General features: G+C 45.5%; 1 pseudogene; it reads left to right on the forward strand.

The window, feature by feature from the left end:
• Nucleotides 1-3,378: 3,378 nt before the first annotated feature.
• On the forward strand, nt 3,379-3,555 carry LOC148134634 (U2 spliceosomal RNA; annotated as a pseudogene).
• Nucleotides 3,556-14,655: the final 11,100 nt, after the last annotated feature.

The following is a 14,655-nucleotide window of genomic DNA, read 5'->3' on the forward strand; positions in this document are numbered from 1 at the left end:
GGAGGCAACTTCACCATCTCTGAGGTTAAGGAGGTGGTGGGCGGGCGCCTCCTCGTCGCCGACATCATCTGCAGGAATGCTCCCCTGAGACTGATTAATGTGTACGCCCCAGTGGGTAAGAGTGAACGGTTGGCCGTCCTGCAGCAGCTTCCACTGTTGCTGGCTACGTCCAGGCTGGTCATTCTGGCCGGAGACTTCAACTGTATCATTGATGCGGATGGACGATCCGGCGGGGGGGGACAGTAAACTGGACACCACGTCCAGAACCCTGATGGACACGGTAAAAGATGCCAAGCTGCACGACGTCTTCAGCGCCCCTGCAGACGGAGCGCAGCGTAGATACACCTGGTCACGGGCAGACGGGTCTATCCGCTCAAGGATAGATTACCTGTTTGTGTCCCGAACGCTCTCGGTCAGATCCACCGACGTCAAGCCGGTGTTCTTCTCCAACCACTGCCTCCTGCTGGCCGACTGTCACCTACAGGACGAGCAGCGGGCTGGTAAGGGAACGTGGAAACTGAACACCAAGCTGTTGACCCCGGGAAACATTGAGGAGCTCAAGAGGGACTACGCAGGTTGGAGAACCGTGAAGCCCCTCTTTGAGTCCCCAGCGGACTGGTGGGAAACAGTAAAAGGGAACATCAAGAGGTTCTTCATCCTCAAAGGTGTTCAGGAGGCGAGAGAGAGACGGGGAAAACTGTCCCAGCTCCAGGAAAGTATGCAGAACCTGCTCCTGCTGCAGACGATGGGGGTGGATGTCACGGAGGACCTCAAGGAGGTGAAGGGCCAGCAAGCCTCGCTCTTTGCTTCGGAGGCCTCCAAGATAATCTTCCGGTCCAGGGTCCGCTCGGTGGAGCAGGACGAGACGTGCCCACGTTTCTTCTTCCAGAAGGTGCACAAAGAGAGCTCCGTGCTCAGCAGCCTGAAGGAAGAAGATGGCTCGGTAACGTCATCTCAGGCTGACATCATGAGGATCAGCAAATCCTTCTATGCCAGTCTGTATGACGCGAAGCAGACCGACAGACGACAGAAATGACTGGGAGGCCGCACTATCACGGAGGTCTTAGACGACAGAACACGGGAGAAGCTGGACCAGCCGCTATCTCTGGACGAGCTGACCAAGGCCCTCGAGTCCTTCGAAAAGAATAAAACTCCCGGAAGCGACGGCTTACCGGTCGAGCTCTATTCCGCTCTGTGGGACTTGATTGGCCAGGACCTGCTGGAGGTGTATGTCAGTATGCTTCGGGCAGGTACCATGAGTGAATCCATGAGGAAAGGCATCATCACCCTCGTCTACAAGCGGAAGGGGGAGAGGGAGGAACTCAAAAATTGGAGACCAATCTCACTGTTGAATGCGGATTACAAAATTCTGTCAAAGGTAATCGCCAGCCGGGTCAGATCTGCTCTAGGGTCGGTGATTCACCCTGACCAAACCTGTGCTGTGCCGGGCAGGAAGATCGCTGAGAGTCTCGCACTCCTCAGGAATATGATCGCCTACGTGCAGGACAGTGGGGTGGACACCTGCCTGATCAGCCTGGACCAGGAGAAAGCCTTTGACAGGATATCACACAGGTGTATGAGAGATGTTCTCTCCAAAATGGGCTTTGGGGAGGGAATCTGCAATTGGATCAGACTGCTCTACACCAACATTGTCAGTGCAGTCTCAATCAATGGGTGGGAATCAGATAGCTTCCCAGTCAGATCTGGAGTCAGGCAGGGCTGCCCTCTCTCTCCTGCCTTGTTTGTGTGCTGCATAGAGCCATTTGCCGAGTCCATCAGGAAGGATGCGAGCCTGAGAGGGGTGACTATTCCTGGCAGCAGGGGCCTGCAGGTTAAGGCCTCCCTGTACGTGGATGACGTCGCCGTTTTCTGCTCGGATCCGCTGTCCGTGCGCAGACTCATGTGCATTTGTGACCAGTTCGAACGGGCCTCGGGGGCCAAGGTAAACCGAGTCAAGAGCGAGGCCATGCTCTTCGGGAACTGGGCCGACCAATCCTCGATCCCCTTCACCGTCAGGACCGAACACCTGAAGGTGCTGGGTATTTGGTTCGGAGGGGCTGGGGCGTGCGCCAAGTCTTGGGAGGAGCGTATCAGCAAAGTGAGGCAGAAACTGGGCAGATGGAAGCAACGGTCGCTCTCCATCGTGGGGAAAAAACCTGGTCATCAGGTGTGAGGCACTGTCATTGCTATTATACGTGGCACAGGTCTGGCCTATTCCCAGAACCTGTGCCGCTGCAGTCACCCGGGTCATCTTCCAGTTTATATGGAGGTCAAAGATGGACCGGGTCCGAAGGAACTCACTGTATAAAGATCTGGGCAACGGGGAAAAAAATACACCCAATGCCACCCTCACCCTGATGGCCACCTTTGTTTGTGGCTGCATCAAACTGTGCGTGGATCCCCGGTACGCAAACACCAAGTGTCACTACGTACTGAGGTTCTACCTGTCCCCGGTGTTGCGAAGGATGGGCCTGGCCTCGCTGCTGCGGAACACTCCGAGTAGTTGGACCGTTCCGTATCACCTGTCCTTCGTGGAGAAGTTTATCAAGAAAAACACCTTTGACCACAAGTCCATCAGGAAGTGGTCAGCACGTAGTGTCCTTGAGACCCTTCGGGAAAAGGAGAGGGTGGATCCTATCGAGCGGTTCCCTGAGCAGACTGTCAAAGCCATTTGGCAGAATGCCTCATCGCCAGAACTTTCCAACAAGCACCAAGACATGGCTTGGCTGGTGGTGAGAAGGGCTCTGCCTGTGAGATCCTTTATGCACATCGGACTCTCTGCCGCACCGCACGCTGCCCTCGAAGCGGCTGCGGGGGGGACGAGACTGTCACACACCTCCTTCTGGAATGTGCCTACGCAGAGGAAGTCTGGAGAGGAATGCAGTGGTGTTTGTCGAGGTTTGTCCCGAGCAGCGCCATGACGCGGGACTCCGTGCTCTTCGGTCTGTTCCCCGGGACGCACACCGAGACGAACATCAACTGTGCCTGGAGGATCGTCAACTCGGTGAAGGACGCTCTCTGGGCGGTCCGAAACCTGTTGATCTTCCAGCTGAAGGAGTTGACCCCGACTGAGTGTTGCAGACTGGCACATTCCATGGTCCAGGACTACGTGTTGAGGGACGCGCTGAAGCTTGAGGCAGCTGCCGCCAAGGAGCGGTGGGGAAAGACCACTGTGTAACACCTGCCTCCCTAACGAAGAACAGGGGGCCCATGCAGTCATTTGGGCTCTGCTGACGCCTCAGCTCATTATATGGGCATATGATCGAAAAATGTACAGACCTGTATAAAAATGATAAATTCTGATCTCTGTATGTACATGTTTACATATGTATGGCATGACCAACTGTACAGACCATCAAATTATTTTAAGAATAAAGTATATTTTTGAAATAAAAAAACAATTCTGTTCTTGTCAGTTTTAATATCTGATATGTCCTGGACTGAGGGACTGAATATTAATCTGATTTTTGCAGGAAGGACTTGTGTTAGGAGCTTGCTCCACTAATCCACGCATCGTCCCAGTATTGCAGTGTTTCTGGGAATGGTGTGCCCCTCATTAAAGAATCTTAAAAGCAGCTTTGTTTGTCCTCTTTTTGTTATACTTTTGCTTTATTCCTTATGTTCCGAGTACGGACAGTTTTCGTTAGTCAAGTCACACTTGACTTTGTGGAAATCAACTTGTTCTACAATCCGATTTGTCTGTGTCTTTCAGCGTGTTATGTTCAGCACTCACTCTTCATCCCTGGTACATGCCGCCCCTTCCCACCAACTCCAATTCCAAACAACAAAAGTAAAACAAATTCTGGATTAATGGTGCTGGAAGAGCACAGCAGTCCAGGCAGCATCCAAGGAGCTTCGAAATCGACGTTTCGGGCAAAAGCCCTTCCTCAGGAATAAAGCTTTATTCCTGATGAAGGGCTTTTGCCCGAAACGTCGATTTCGCTGCTCCTTGGATGCTGCCTGGACTGCTGTGCTCTTCCAGCACCATTAATCCAGAATCTGGTTTCCAGCATCTGCAGTCATTGTTTTTACCTCAAAAGTAAAACAGAGTTGCCCACCAGCTCGACCTAATGGCAAACGGCATTTCAGAAAACAAAATGGAGAACATGAAGCTATTGAAGTAATCAACAGTTTGGATTTTGATGGTGATGAGAATCACTTTGATGTATTAAATGAGAGATTTTGAGAACAATGTGAAGCAGACAAAGATCTGATGTACGTAAAGCACAGAATCAGAGAGATGTGCAGCACAGAAACAGATCCTTCAGTCCAACTTGTCTGTGCTAACCAGATATCCTAATCTAGTCCCATTTGCCAGCATTGGCCCATATCCTTCTAAATTCTTCCTGTTCATATATCCATCCAGATGCCTTTTAAATGCTGTAATTTAGTTTAATTTAAATGCCTCCACCACTTCCTCTGGCATCTCATTCCATACACGCACCACTCTCTGCATGAAAAAGTTCCGTTGAATTTTACATCCCGTTGAATTTTTTCCCCTTTCATGCTAAACCTCTGGCCTCTAGTTCTGGACTCCCCCACTCCAGGGAAAAGAACTGCTGATCGCTACATTGTACAGAGTGACTACTACTCTCTATATGATACACAGGGACAGCTATTGTCCATATTATACACAGGGACTGCTGTTCTCTATATTATACACAGGGACTGCTGTTCTCTATATTATACACAGGTGCTGCTGTTTTCTATCTTATACACAGTGACTGCTGTTCTCTATATTATACAGAGTAACTGCTACTCTCAAGATGAGACAAAGGGCCAGCTCTTGTCAATATTACACACAGGAACAGCTGTTCCCTGTATTATACACAGGTACTGCTGTTCTCCAGATAAGACACAGGAACTGCTGTTCTGTATGTCATACACATGTGCTGCTAATAGGCAGAGGGATTGCTGTTCTCTATATTATAGACAGGGACTCATGTTCTCTGCATTGTACAACGTGTCTGCTGTTCTCTATATTTTCACAGGGACTGCTGTTCTCTATACTATATCCTGCTGTTTTCAGGAACTATAGACCGGTGAGCCTGACGTCAGTTGTGGACGAGCTATTGGAGGGAATCCTGAGGGATAGGATTTACACACATCTGGAAAAGCAAGGGCTGACTAGGGATAGTCAATGTGGCTTTGTGCATGGGAAATCATGTCTCACAAGCTGGATTGAGTCTTTTGAAGAGTCAACAAAGTGGATTGATGAAGGCTTTGACAAGCTCCCTCATGGTGGCCTGGTGAGCAAAATTTGGTCAGAAGGAATACAGGGAAATCTAGCCATTTGGATACACAACTGGCTTGAAAGTAGAAGACAGATGGTGGTGGTGGTGGTGGTGGTGGTGGAAGCTTGCTTTTCAGACTGAAGCCCTGTGACCAGTGGGGTACCACAGGGATTGGTGCTGAGTTCACTGCTTTGTGTCATTTACATAAATTATATGGATGTGAGCAAAGGAGGTACAGTTAGTAAGTTTGCAGATGAAACCAAAGTTGGAGGTGGAGTGGACAGTGATGACGGTTACCTCAGAGTAAAGCAGGATCTTGATCAGATGGGCCGATGGGCTGAGGAGTGGCAGGTGAAGTTTAATTTAGGTAAATGAGAGGTACTGCACTTTAGAAAGGAAAATCAGGACTGGGTTTATACACTTCATGTTAAGGTCCTGGGGAGTGTCCAATGAGACCTTGGAACACGGTTCATAGTTCCTTGAAAGTGGTGACACAGATGGATAGGATAATGAAGAAGGTGTTTAGTATGTTTTCCTTAGTGGGACAGAGCACTGAATATAGTAGTTGGGAGGTCATATTGCAGTTGTGCAGGACATTGGTTGGACCACTTTTGGATTATTGTGTTGCAATTCAGGCTTTCTTCCTCTTTGAAGCATGTTGTGAAACTAGAAAGGGTTAGAAAATACATGGGAACTAATGTTCTCTGCAATGTGCACAGGATCTGCTCTTCTCTATAATACAGACAGGGACAGCTACTCTCTGTAATACACACAGGGACTTCTGTTTCATATACTCCGAAATTGCTGTTTAGCATAGCATACACAGGGACTGCTGTTCACTGCAATATAGAGAGTAAATGCTATTCTGTATAATCTAATATTGCAGGTCAGGCGATGACCCAGTGACCCAGTGATGGACTGCTAATCCAGAGACCCAGGTAATGTGCTGGGGACCCTGATTCAAATCCTGCCATGGCAGATGGTGGAATTTGAATTCTCGAAAAATCTGTAAGTATGAGAGTAATCATGGCCATGAATCCATTGCTGATTGTTGGAAAAACCCAACTTGTTCTGGAATGGCTTTTAGGGAAGGAAATTGCCATCTTTACCTGGTCTGGTCTCCATGTTTTCCAGACCCACAGCAATGTGGTGGAATCTTAACTGCTCTTTGCACCATTCGAGATGGGCAATAAATGCTGGCCGTGTCAGCAACACCCTCATCCCACAAATGAATAAAAAAGATAACATTTAACAAACTAGAACAGAGACAATGTGCCAAACTCTGCGCTGTAACATGTCATTGATTACTACCTGAGGTCCTGTGGGGGGGAAATTGTGGAATTTATATGGAATAATTTTGTTCAAAAAGTGTGGAGCTGGAAAAACACAGCCAACATCCGAGGAGGAGGAGAGTCGATGTTTCCATCCTAAGCTCTTCCTCAAGACCATCTGTCCTTTTCCAGCACCACACTTTTTGACACTGATCTCCAGCATCCGCAGTCCTCACTTTCTCCCAGCATAATTTTGTTGGTGTTTTTTTCTGTGTCTCTGAAGTTAACAGTATTTCTGTAATTGTGGTGATTTCTTAAAAGGACAGGTGTCAAAGCTGGGCTGTAGAATGGATGGGTTTTGTGCACGAATGAATGTTGATTAAAGCTAAGCTGTTATGTCTCAAAGTCAAACAAATTTGAACTTTTCGAAAGAGATTCACTGAACTCACCAAATTTCTAGCCACTCTGTTTAAGCTGAATTTCGAAGGCAACAAAAGTGATCAACTTTACCCCAAACTGTAATCCCAGCATTTCAAGCAAACTATGTCAGTAATATTGCTCACATACAGGTGGAAACCTGTTCCATTGTTTTGAAAACAAAAGGAGTTGAAGCTTTTGATATGAAATGGGAAGATGAAGCTGATTGGCTAGCTCATCATTACCATGGAGATGTAGCAAAAACAGTTAGCTGTCAATCTTAACTCTCAGACCAGATAGGTGGACTCTGATTGGTCAGGGTGTCACTATGGGGATACAGCAGAGTTTGGTTGTCTCCATGATGCCTTTCTCATCAAAGAAGTACAATGTCTGTCAAAATTCCTTTTGCCGACATGACCCAGAGTCCTGTGGAATTATATTTGTTGCTTCTAACACATGCACAGATGCATCCAGCTGTTGATCTTGAATTGGTTTCCAGTTTAACTCTTAGAATAATTCAGGTTATTGAATCAATGATTTCCAAAGCAGAATCACTTCTCATGAGGCTGACAAGCCTGGGCTGGTTGAGCACAGGCAGCTTGCTGCCAGCAGAGAATGATCAAATGGACATGTTGTCTGACACGGTCCATCAGTTGTCAGGATGTCGGGCCGACATATCCGGCATCCCACCAGCACCAAAACCCATGTAACGTTATTCATTTGTGACTCACCTGTTGGCCTTGTGTGTGAAGGTGGTAACCTGCCTCATGGTGCCAACGATAGAATTTGTTCTCACGGTTCACTGCACCCACCAAGTATGGGTTTCCCTAGACACACAAAATCGATGTCCCTTTTCTGTCCTATCATATCTGTTACTGAGTCTGCACGGCCTGAATTAGCTGAATGCTTTGTGAAACTATGAAAATCATGTTTAAATGAGTTCCCCACATGCTCAATGAAGGATTCTTTCACCATCACGGAGACCCTATGAGAGCTACATTCTGAGAGTGATAGCATGCCCAAGTGCTCTTTCAACATTGCCAGCTTATTTATCAGTATACAGCTCAAACAAGCCATTAAAATTCATATATACCACTTGTGTCTGATTCAGTGTTCATCAAACATCATCTCTTTTTTTCCTTTCTGGTGGCATCATGGCTTCGTGGTTAACACAGCGCCAGGGTCCTGGGTTCAATTCCAGCCTTGGGTAACTGTCTGTTGAATATTCTCCCTGTGTCTCTTTGCATATTCTCCCAGATCTGCATGGGTTTCCTCCTACAGTCCAAAGATGTGCAGGTTAGGTGCGTGAGTCTGGGATAAATGTAGAGTAATAGGAGAATAGGTCTGGGTGGCCTACTCTCTGGAGGATTGGTGTGGACGTCTTGGGCTGAGGGCCGTGTTTCCACATTGTAGGGAGTCTATGATACACATGAACTGAGCACCTTGTGTTGTTGACTTCAGTTCCAATAACAACTTGTATGACCAAACAGATGGTGTTACCATGGGAGATTCTCGAGGGTAAACTCTTCCTAACATCTTTATTGGTAACCACGCAAAACACATCTTTGATGGCATGATACCTCGCCTCTATCTGCTTGCATATCTTCAACATGTAGATGACATGTTTGCGAAATTTGAATCTGCATTAAAGAGATTCTTTATAAAGCTCGATGATTGCCACCTTATGCTAAAATTCACCACTGAAACGGAGTAGCCTTTCCTTGATACATTCATTGAGAAATCAGCCAAATTGGTTTTAAACTCCGATTACTGAAAGCCGACATTCACTGGTCAGCATACATGTTAGGGTTCCTACAGTTCCCCAAGATCAACTTGTGGGGACCTTCCTGAATACGGTCCTCACCATCCTCTCACTGTGTGGCCTTGACACTGAGATAGAGCCTATCAAAACTAGTTCTTGTGCTAACAGATTCCCAGATGAAATCATCACTCATTGTACATCATAAAAACCCATGAAAGGGCCTGTCTCCACCACTTTGACACTGTGCAGTGCCTTATCTCATTTATTATCTGGGAAGGGAAATGTCACAGAATTATAGAATCATCGAGTCCAACAGCATAAAGGCAGCACGTTCGGCCCATACTGGTCTAGGATGGCCAGAAAATTACATCCACACTCACCTAATTTCCTCGCACTTGGCCCATGTCCTTCTAAACCTTTATTCTCCATGTATTTGTTGAAATGCCTTTTAAACGTTGTTAATGTACCCACCTCAAACACTTCTGTAGAACATAGAACATAAAACAATACAGCACAGAACAGGCCCTTCGGCCCACGATGTTGTGCCGAACATTTGTCCGAGCTTCAGCACCTATCCATGGAACTATCCAATTGCCGCTTAAAGGTCACCAATGATTCTGACTCTGCCAGTCCCACAGGCAGCACATTCCATGCCCGCACCATTCTCTGGGTAAAGAACCTCCCCCTGACATCCCCCCTACACCTTCCACCCTTCACCTTAAATTTATGTCCCCTTGTAACACTCTGTTGTACCCGGGGAAAACGTTTTTGACTGTCTACTCTATCTATTCCTCTGATCATCTTATAAACCTCTATCAAGCAACCCCTCAATATAAGCCATTCCAATGAGAAAAGGCCTAGCACTCTCAACCTATCCTCGTACGACCTATTCTCCATTCCAGGCAACATCCTGGTAAATCTTCTCTGCACCCTCTCCAAAGCTTCCACATCTTTCCTAAAGTGAGGCAACCAGAACTGCACACAGTACACCAAATGTGGCCTAACCAAGGTCCTGGAAGCTGCAACATCACTTCACGACTCTTGAATTCAATCCCTCTGCTAATGAACGCTAATACACCATAGGCCTTCTTACAAGCTCTATCCACCTGAGTGGCAACTTTCAAAGATCTATGAACATAGATACCAAGATCCCTCTGCTCCTCCACCTTACTAAGAACCCTACCATTAACCCTGTATTCCGCATTCTTATTTGTGCTTCCAAAATGGACAACCTCACACTTGACAGGGTTGAACTCCATCTGCCACTCCTCAGCCCAGCTCTGCATCATATCTAAGTTCTACTGGTCACTTATTCCATATACATACTACCCTCTGTGTAAAAATGTTTCCCCTCAGGTTCCCTGTTATTCTTTCCCCTCTAACCTTAAACTGATGCCCTCTATGCCTCGATTCCCCATCCCTGGGAAACAGACTGAGTTAATTCACCTTCTCCATGCCTCTCATGATCTTACACACTTCTATAAATTCCCCTCAGTCTCCTGCACTCTAAAGAAAACAGGCCTCGTTTGTCCAACATCTCCTCATAACTCCGTGCCCTGAGTCCTGGAAACATCTTTGTAAATTTCCTCTGCACTCTTTACAGTTGAATACCATCCTTCCTATAGCAAAGTGATAAAAACTGAACACAATATTCCAAGTATGACCTCACCAATGTCCTGTACAAGTGCAAAATACCTTCCCAACTTCTCTGCTCAGTGCCCTGACTAATGAAGGCCAGTGTGCCAAAAGCCATCTTCATTGCCCTCTCGAACTGTGACTCCGCTTTCAAAGAATCGTGCACCTGAACTCCCTGATCCCTCTGTTCCACTACAATCCTTAAGACCATAAGACCATAAGACATAGGAGTGGCCCTACTATTCACCATGAAACTCCGACCTTGTCTTGAATTTTGTCAAAATGCAAGACCTGACACTTCTCTGTGTTAAACTCCATTTGCCATTTCTTGGCCCACTTCCCCAGCTGATCGAGGTCCTGCTGCAGTTTTTGATCACCATCCTCAATGTCTACCATAAAGCCGATTTTATTATCATCTGTAAACTTACTAATCATGCTTTATACATTCTCATACAATCATTGATATAGATAGCAAATGGCAATGGACTGAACACCGAACCCCGAGGCACTCCACAGGCCTCCAGTCTGACAAGCATCCTTCCACTATTACCCTCTGCTTCCTACCATCAAGCCAATTGTGGATCCAATTTGACAGATCTCCCTACATTCCATGCGATCTAACCTTCCAGAGCAGCCTCCCATGTGGAATCTTACCAAAGATCTTTCTGAAATCCATATAGACTATGTCTACTGACCTGCCCTCATCAATCTTCCTGGTCACTTTATCAAAGATCTCTAACAAATTTCTGAGGCATGACCTCCCACTCACAAAGCCATTCTGGCTACCTCTAATCAAACCTTATCATTCCAAAAGCCTCTCAGGATCTTCCCTATAGACCTTACCTACCACAGATGTTCAGCTTACAGGTTATAGTTCCAATGTTTCCCTTTGCAGCCCTTCTTGAATAAGGGCAGAACATTCACTACCCTCCAGTCTTCCAGAACCTTCCCTGTGGGTAACGATAATGGAAATCTATCAGCCAGGGCCCGCGCAATTTCTTCTCTAGCCTCTTGCAGGAAGGCGTCTCAAACATTTGTACTCCAGCAGAATTGTAATCTAGCACAATCTGTAACCTCATGGTCTGACATATCCTCCACTCAATCATTTCATTCATGAAGTTGCCAATAAGAGAAAATCTTGTGGGACTGTAGGAATCTGAATATGTACGCTGACCAATGAATAGGAGTTGAGAAATAATTTGGCTGATTTCTCAAAGAATACATCAAGGAAAGGGGACTCCATTTCAGTGGTACATTTCAGCATAAGATGGAGATTGTAGAGCTTTATAAAGAAATACTTCAATGCAGATTCAAATATTGCAAACATATCATCTACTGTACATGTTGGAAATATGCAAGGGATAGAATCTAATTATCATGTCATCGAAGATGTGTTATGCATGGTTCCAGAAAAAGATGTTGGAAAAGCTGGACCTCAAGAACATCCCATGGGAATACCATCTATTTGGGCAGACATGTTGTCATTGGAATCGGAGTTAACTACACAAGGCGTCAAGTTCATGATTTTGATGAACTCAGACACAAGTGGTACATCTAGATTTCAATGGCTTATTTGATTTGTATGCTGATAAATAAGCTGGCAATGTTGCTATGTTGGCACATGGGTATGTTATCGCTCTCAATATGTGTCTCTTATATGGTCTGAGTGAACATAAAGGAATCCTTCACTGTACATGTGGGAAACTCATTTAGACATGATTGCAACAGTTTCACAAAGCATCAGCCAATTCAGGCTGTGCAGACTCAGCCACAGATATGATAGGATGGAAAAAAGACAGCAATTTTGTGTGTCTGGGTAACCCATACTTGGTGGATGCAGTGAACTGTGAGAACAAATTCTACCATATACATCATATACACAAGTCTAAGAAGTGATTCAGAAATGAACAACATGACATGTGTTTTGGTGTTGGTGGGATGCCAGGTATGTCAGCCCTACATCCTGGCCACTGGTGGACCGTGTCAGAAAACATGTCCCTTTGATCATTCTCTGCTGGCAGCAAGCTGCCCATGCTCAACCAGCCCATGCTTGTAAGCCTCATTAGAAGTGATTCTGATCTGGTAATCATTTATTAAATAATCTGAACTATGCTATGAGTTAAACTGGACACCAATTCAAGATCAACAGCTGAGATGACAGCTTGAAGGATTTGTGCATGAATTAGAAGCAACAAATATAATTCCACAGGACCCTGGTTCATGTAGGTAAAAGGAATTTTCATAGACATTGCAATTCTTTGATAAGAAAGGCATCATGGAACAGCCAAACACTGCTGTATCCCCATGGTGACACCCTGACAAATCATCGGAGTCCACCTATCTGGTCTGAGAATTAAGATTGACAGCTAACTGTTTTTGCTGCATCTCCATGGTAACAATGAGCTAGCCAATCAGCATTATCTGCCCATTCTGTGTGAAAAGCTCCAACTCCTTTTGCAATGTTTTCTAAAGTATGGAACAGATTTCTACCCGTGTGTGAGCAACATTGCTGACATAGTTTTATGAAAATGCTGGGATTGGAGTTTGGGATGCTGTTGGTCACCTTTGTTGCATCAGAATTTCATCTTAAACAGAGGGGCAGGAAATTTGGTGAGTTGGGTAAATTTGTTTGACTTTAAGGCATAACAATTTAGATTTAACATACATTAATTCATGTACAAAACCCATCCACTCTTCAGCCCAATTTTGAAAGCTGTCCTTTTAAGAAATCATCACAATTACAGAAACACTGATAAGGCAGTTGTTAAGTTCAAATACAGAGAAAACAACCACTTTCTTATTCAACAACAAAATGACTCCATGTAATTTCTGCAATTAACTCTACACAGAACCTCAAGTTGTAATCGTTGTAGTGTTACAGTGCAGAAGGAGGCATTTTGGCCCATCATTTCTTTTCCAGCTTGTTAAATGTTCCCTTTTTTTATTCATTTGTGGGATGAAGGCATTGCTGGCTTGGTCAGCATTTGTTGCTCATCCCCAATGACCCAAAGAGCAGTTAAGAGTCCACCACGTTGCTGTGGGTTTGGAGAAACATGGAGGCCAGACCAGGTCAAGATGCCAGTTTCCTGTCCTGAAAGACATTTGTGAACAAGTTGTTTTTTTCCAACAATCAGCAATGGATTCATGGCCATCTTTACTCTCATACTTGCTGAGTTTGCTAGAGTTCAAATTCCACCATCTGCCATGGCAGGATTTGAAATTGGGGGAGAATGTGGTGCTGGAAAAGCACAGCAAATCAGGCAGCATCCGAGGAGCAGCAGAAGCAATGTTTCAGGCAAAAGCCCTTCATCACGAATGAGGCTGTGAGCCAAAGGGGTGGGGAGATAAAATTGGGATAAAATCTAGATAAAATTTGAAATTCAGTCCCCAACACATTACATGGGTCTCTGGATTACCAATCCAGCATTAACACCACTCTGCCATCAGCTGGCTTGCAATAGTAGATTGTAGAGAATAGCACTTACTGTCTATATTGGAGTGAACAGCAGTCCCTATGCATGTTCGAGAGAACAACAATCACTGTGTATGCTACGCAGCAATTTCTGAGGATAGGAAATAAAACAGAAGCCCTTGTGCATATTACGGAGAATAGCATCCCTTGTCTGTATTATAGAGAATAACAGTTCTTGGGCATATTGCAGACTACATTAGTTCCCGTGTATTTCCAGAGAACATTAGTTCCTCTGTATAATTACAGAGAAAGCTGTCCCTGTGTTTATTACAGAGAACAGCAGTAATTCTCTAAAACAGCAGTATATTTTCTGCTGAACATCTGATTGTGTATAAGAAACCACACGGCTGTCCCTATGTGCATTACAAAGAAGAGCAGTCTCTATGTACATTACAGAGAATAGCAGATCCTGTGTCTATTCCAGACAACAGCTGTCCCGGTGTAAACTGCAGAGAACAGCTGTCCTGGGAATGATGTCGAGAATAGCAATTCCTTCCAATAAAACAGAACAGCGGGGCTTGTCTGCGTCACTAAGATCTGCAGTCCCGATCTATATGATAGCGAAGAACAGTTGCTCTCTATATTGTAGTGAATAGCAGTACCCGTGTATACCAAAGAGAATAGCAATCCCTGTGAATAGTACACTGAAGAGCAGTCTCTGCGTATGTGACCCTGAACAGTAATCCCTGTCTACCTAACAAAGAACAGCAGTCCCAGTAAATATTAAAAAGAACAGCAGTTCCCGTGCACATTGCAGACAACAGTAGTTCCTGTGTATATTACAGACATAAGCAGCCCCTGTGCCTATTGAGGAGACCAGCAGTCCCTGTGAATGTCACTGAACATGGAAGTCTCCCTGTCAAT

This window comes from Chiloscyllium plagiosum, unplaced genomic scaffold (genome assembly GCF_037043375.1).
Source record: "Chiloscyllium plagiosum isolate Xiang-an unplaced genomic scaffold, Cpla_swu_hap1 HiC_scaffold_53X, whole genome shotgun sequence".
NCBI classification, from domain to species: domain Eukaryota; kingdom Metazoa; phylum Chordata; class Chondrichthyes; order Orectolobiformes; family Hemiscylliidae; genus Chiloscyllium; species Chiloscyllium plagiosum.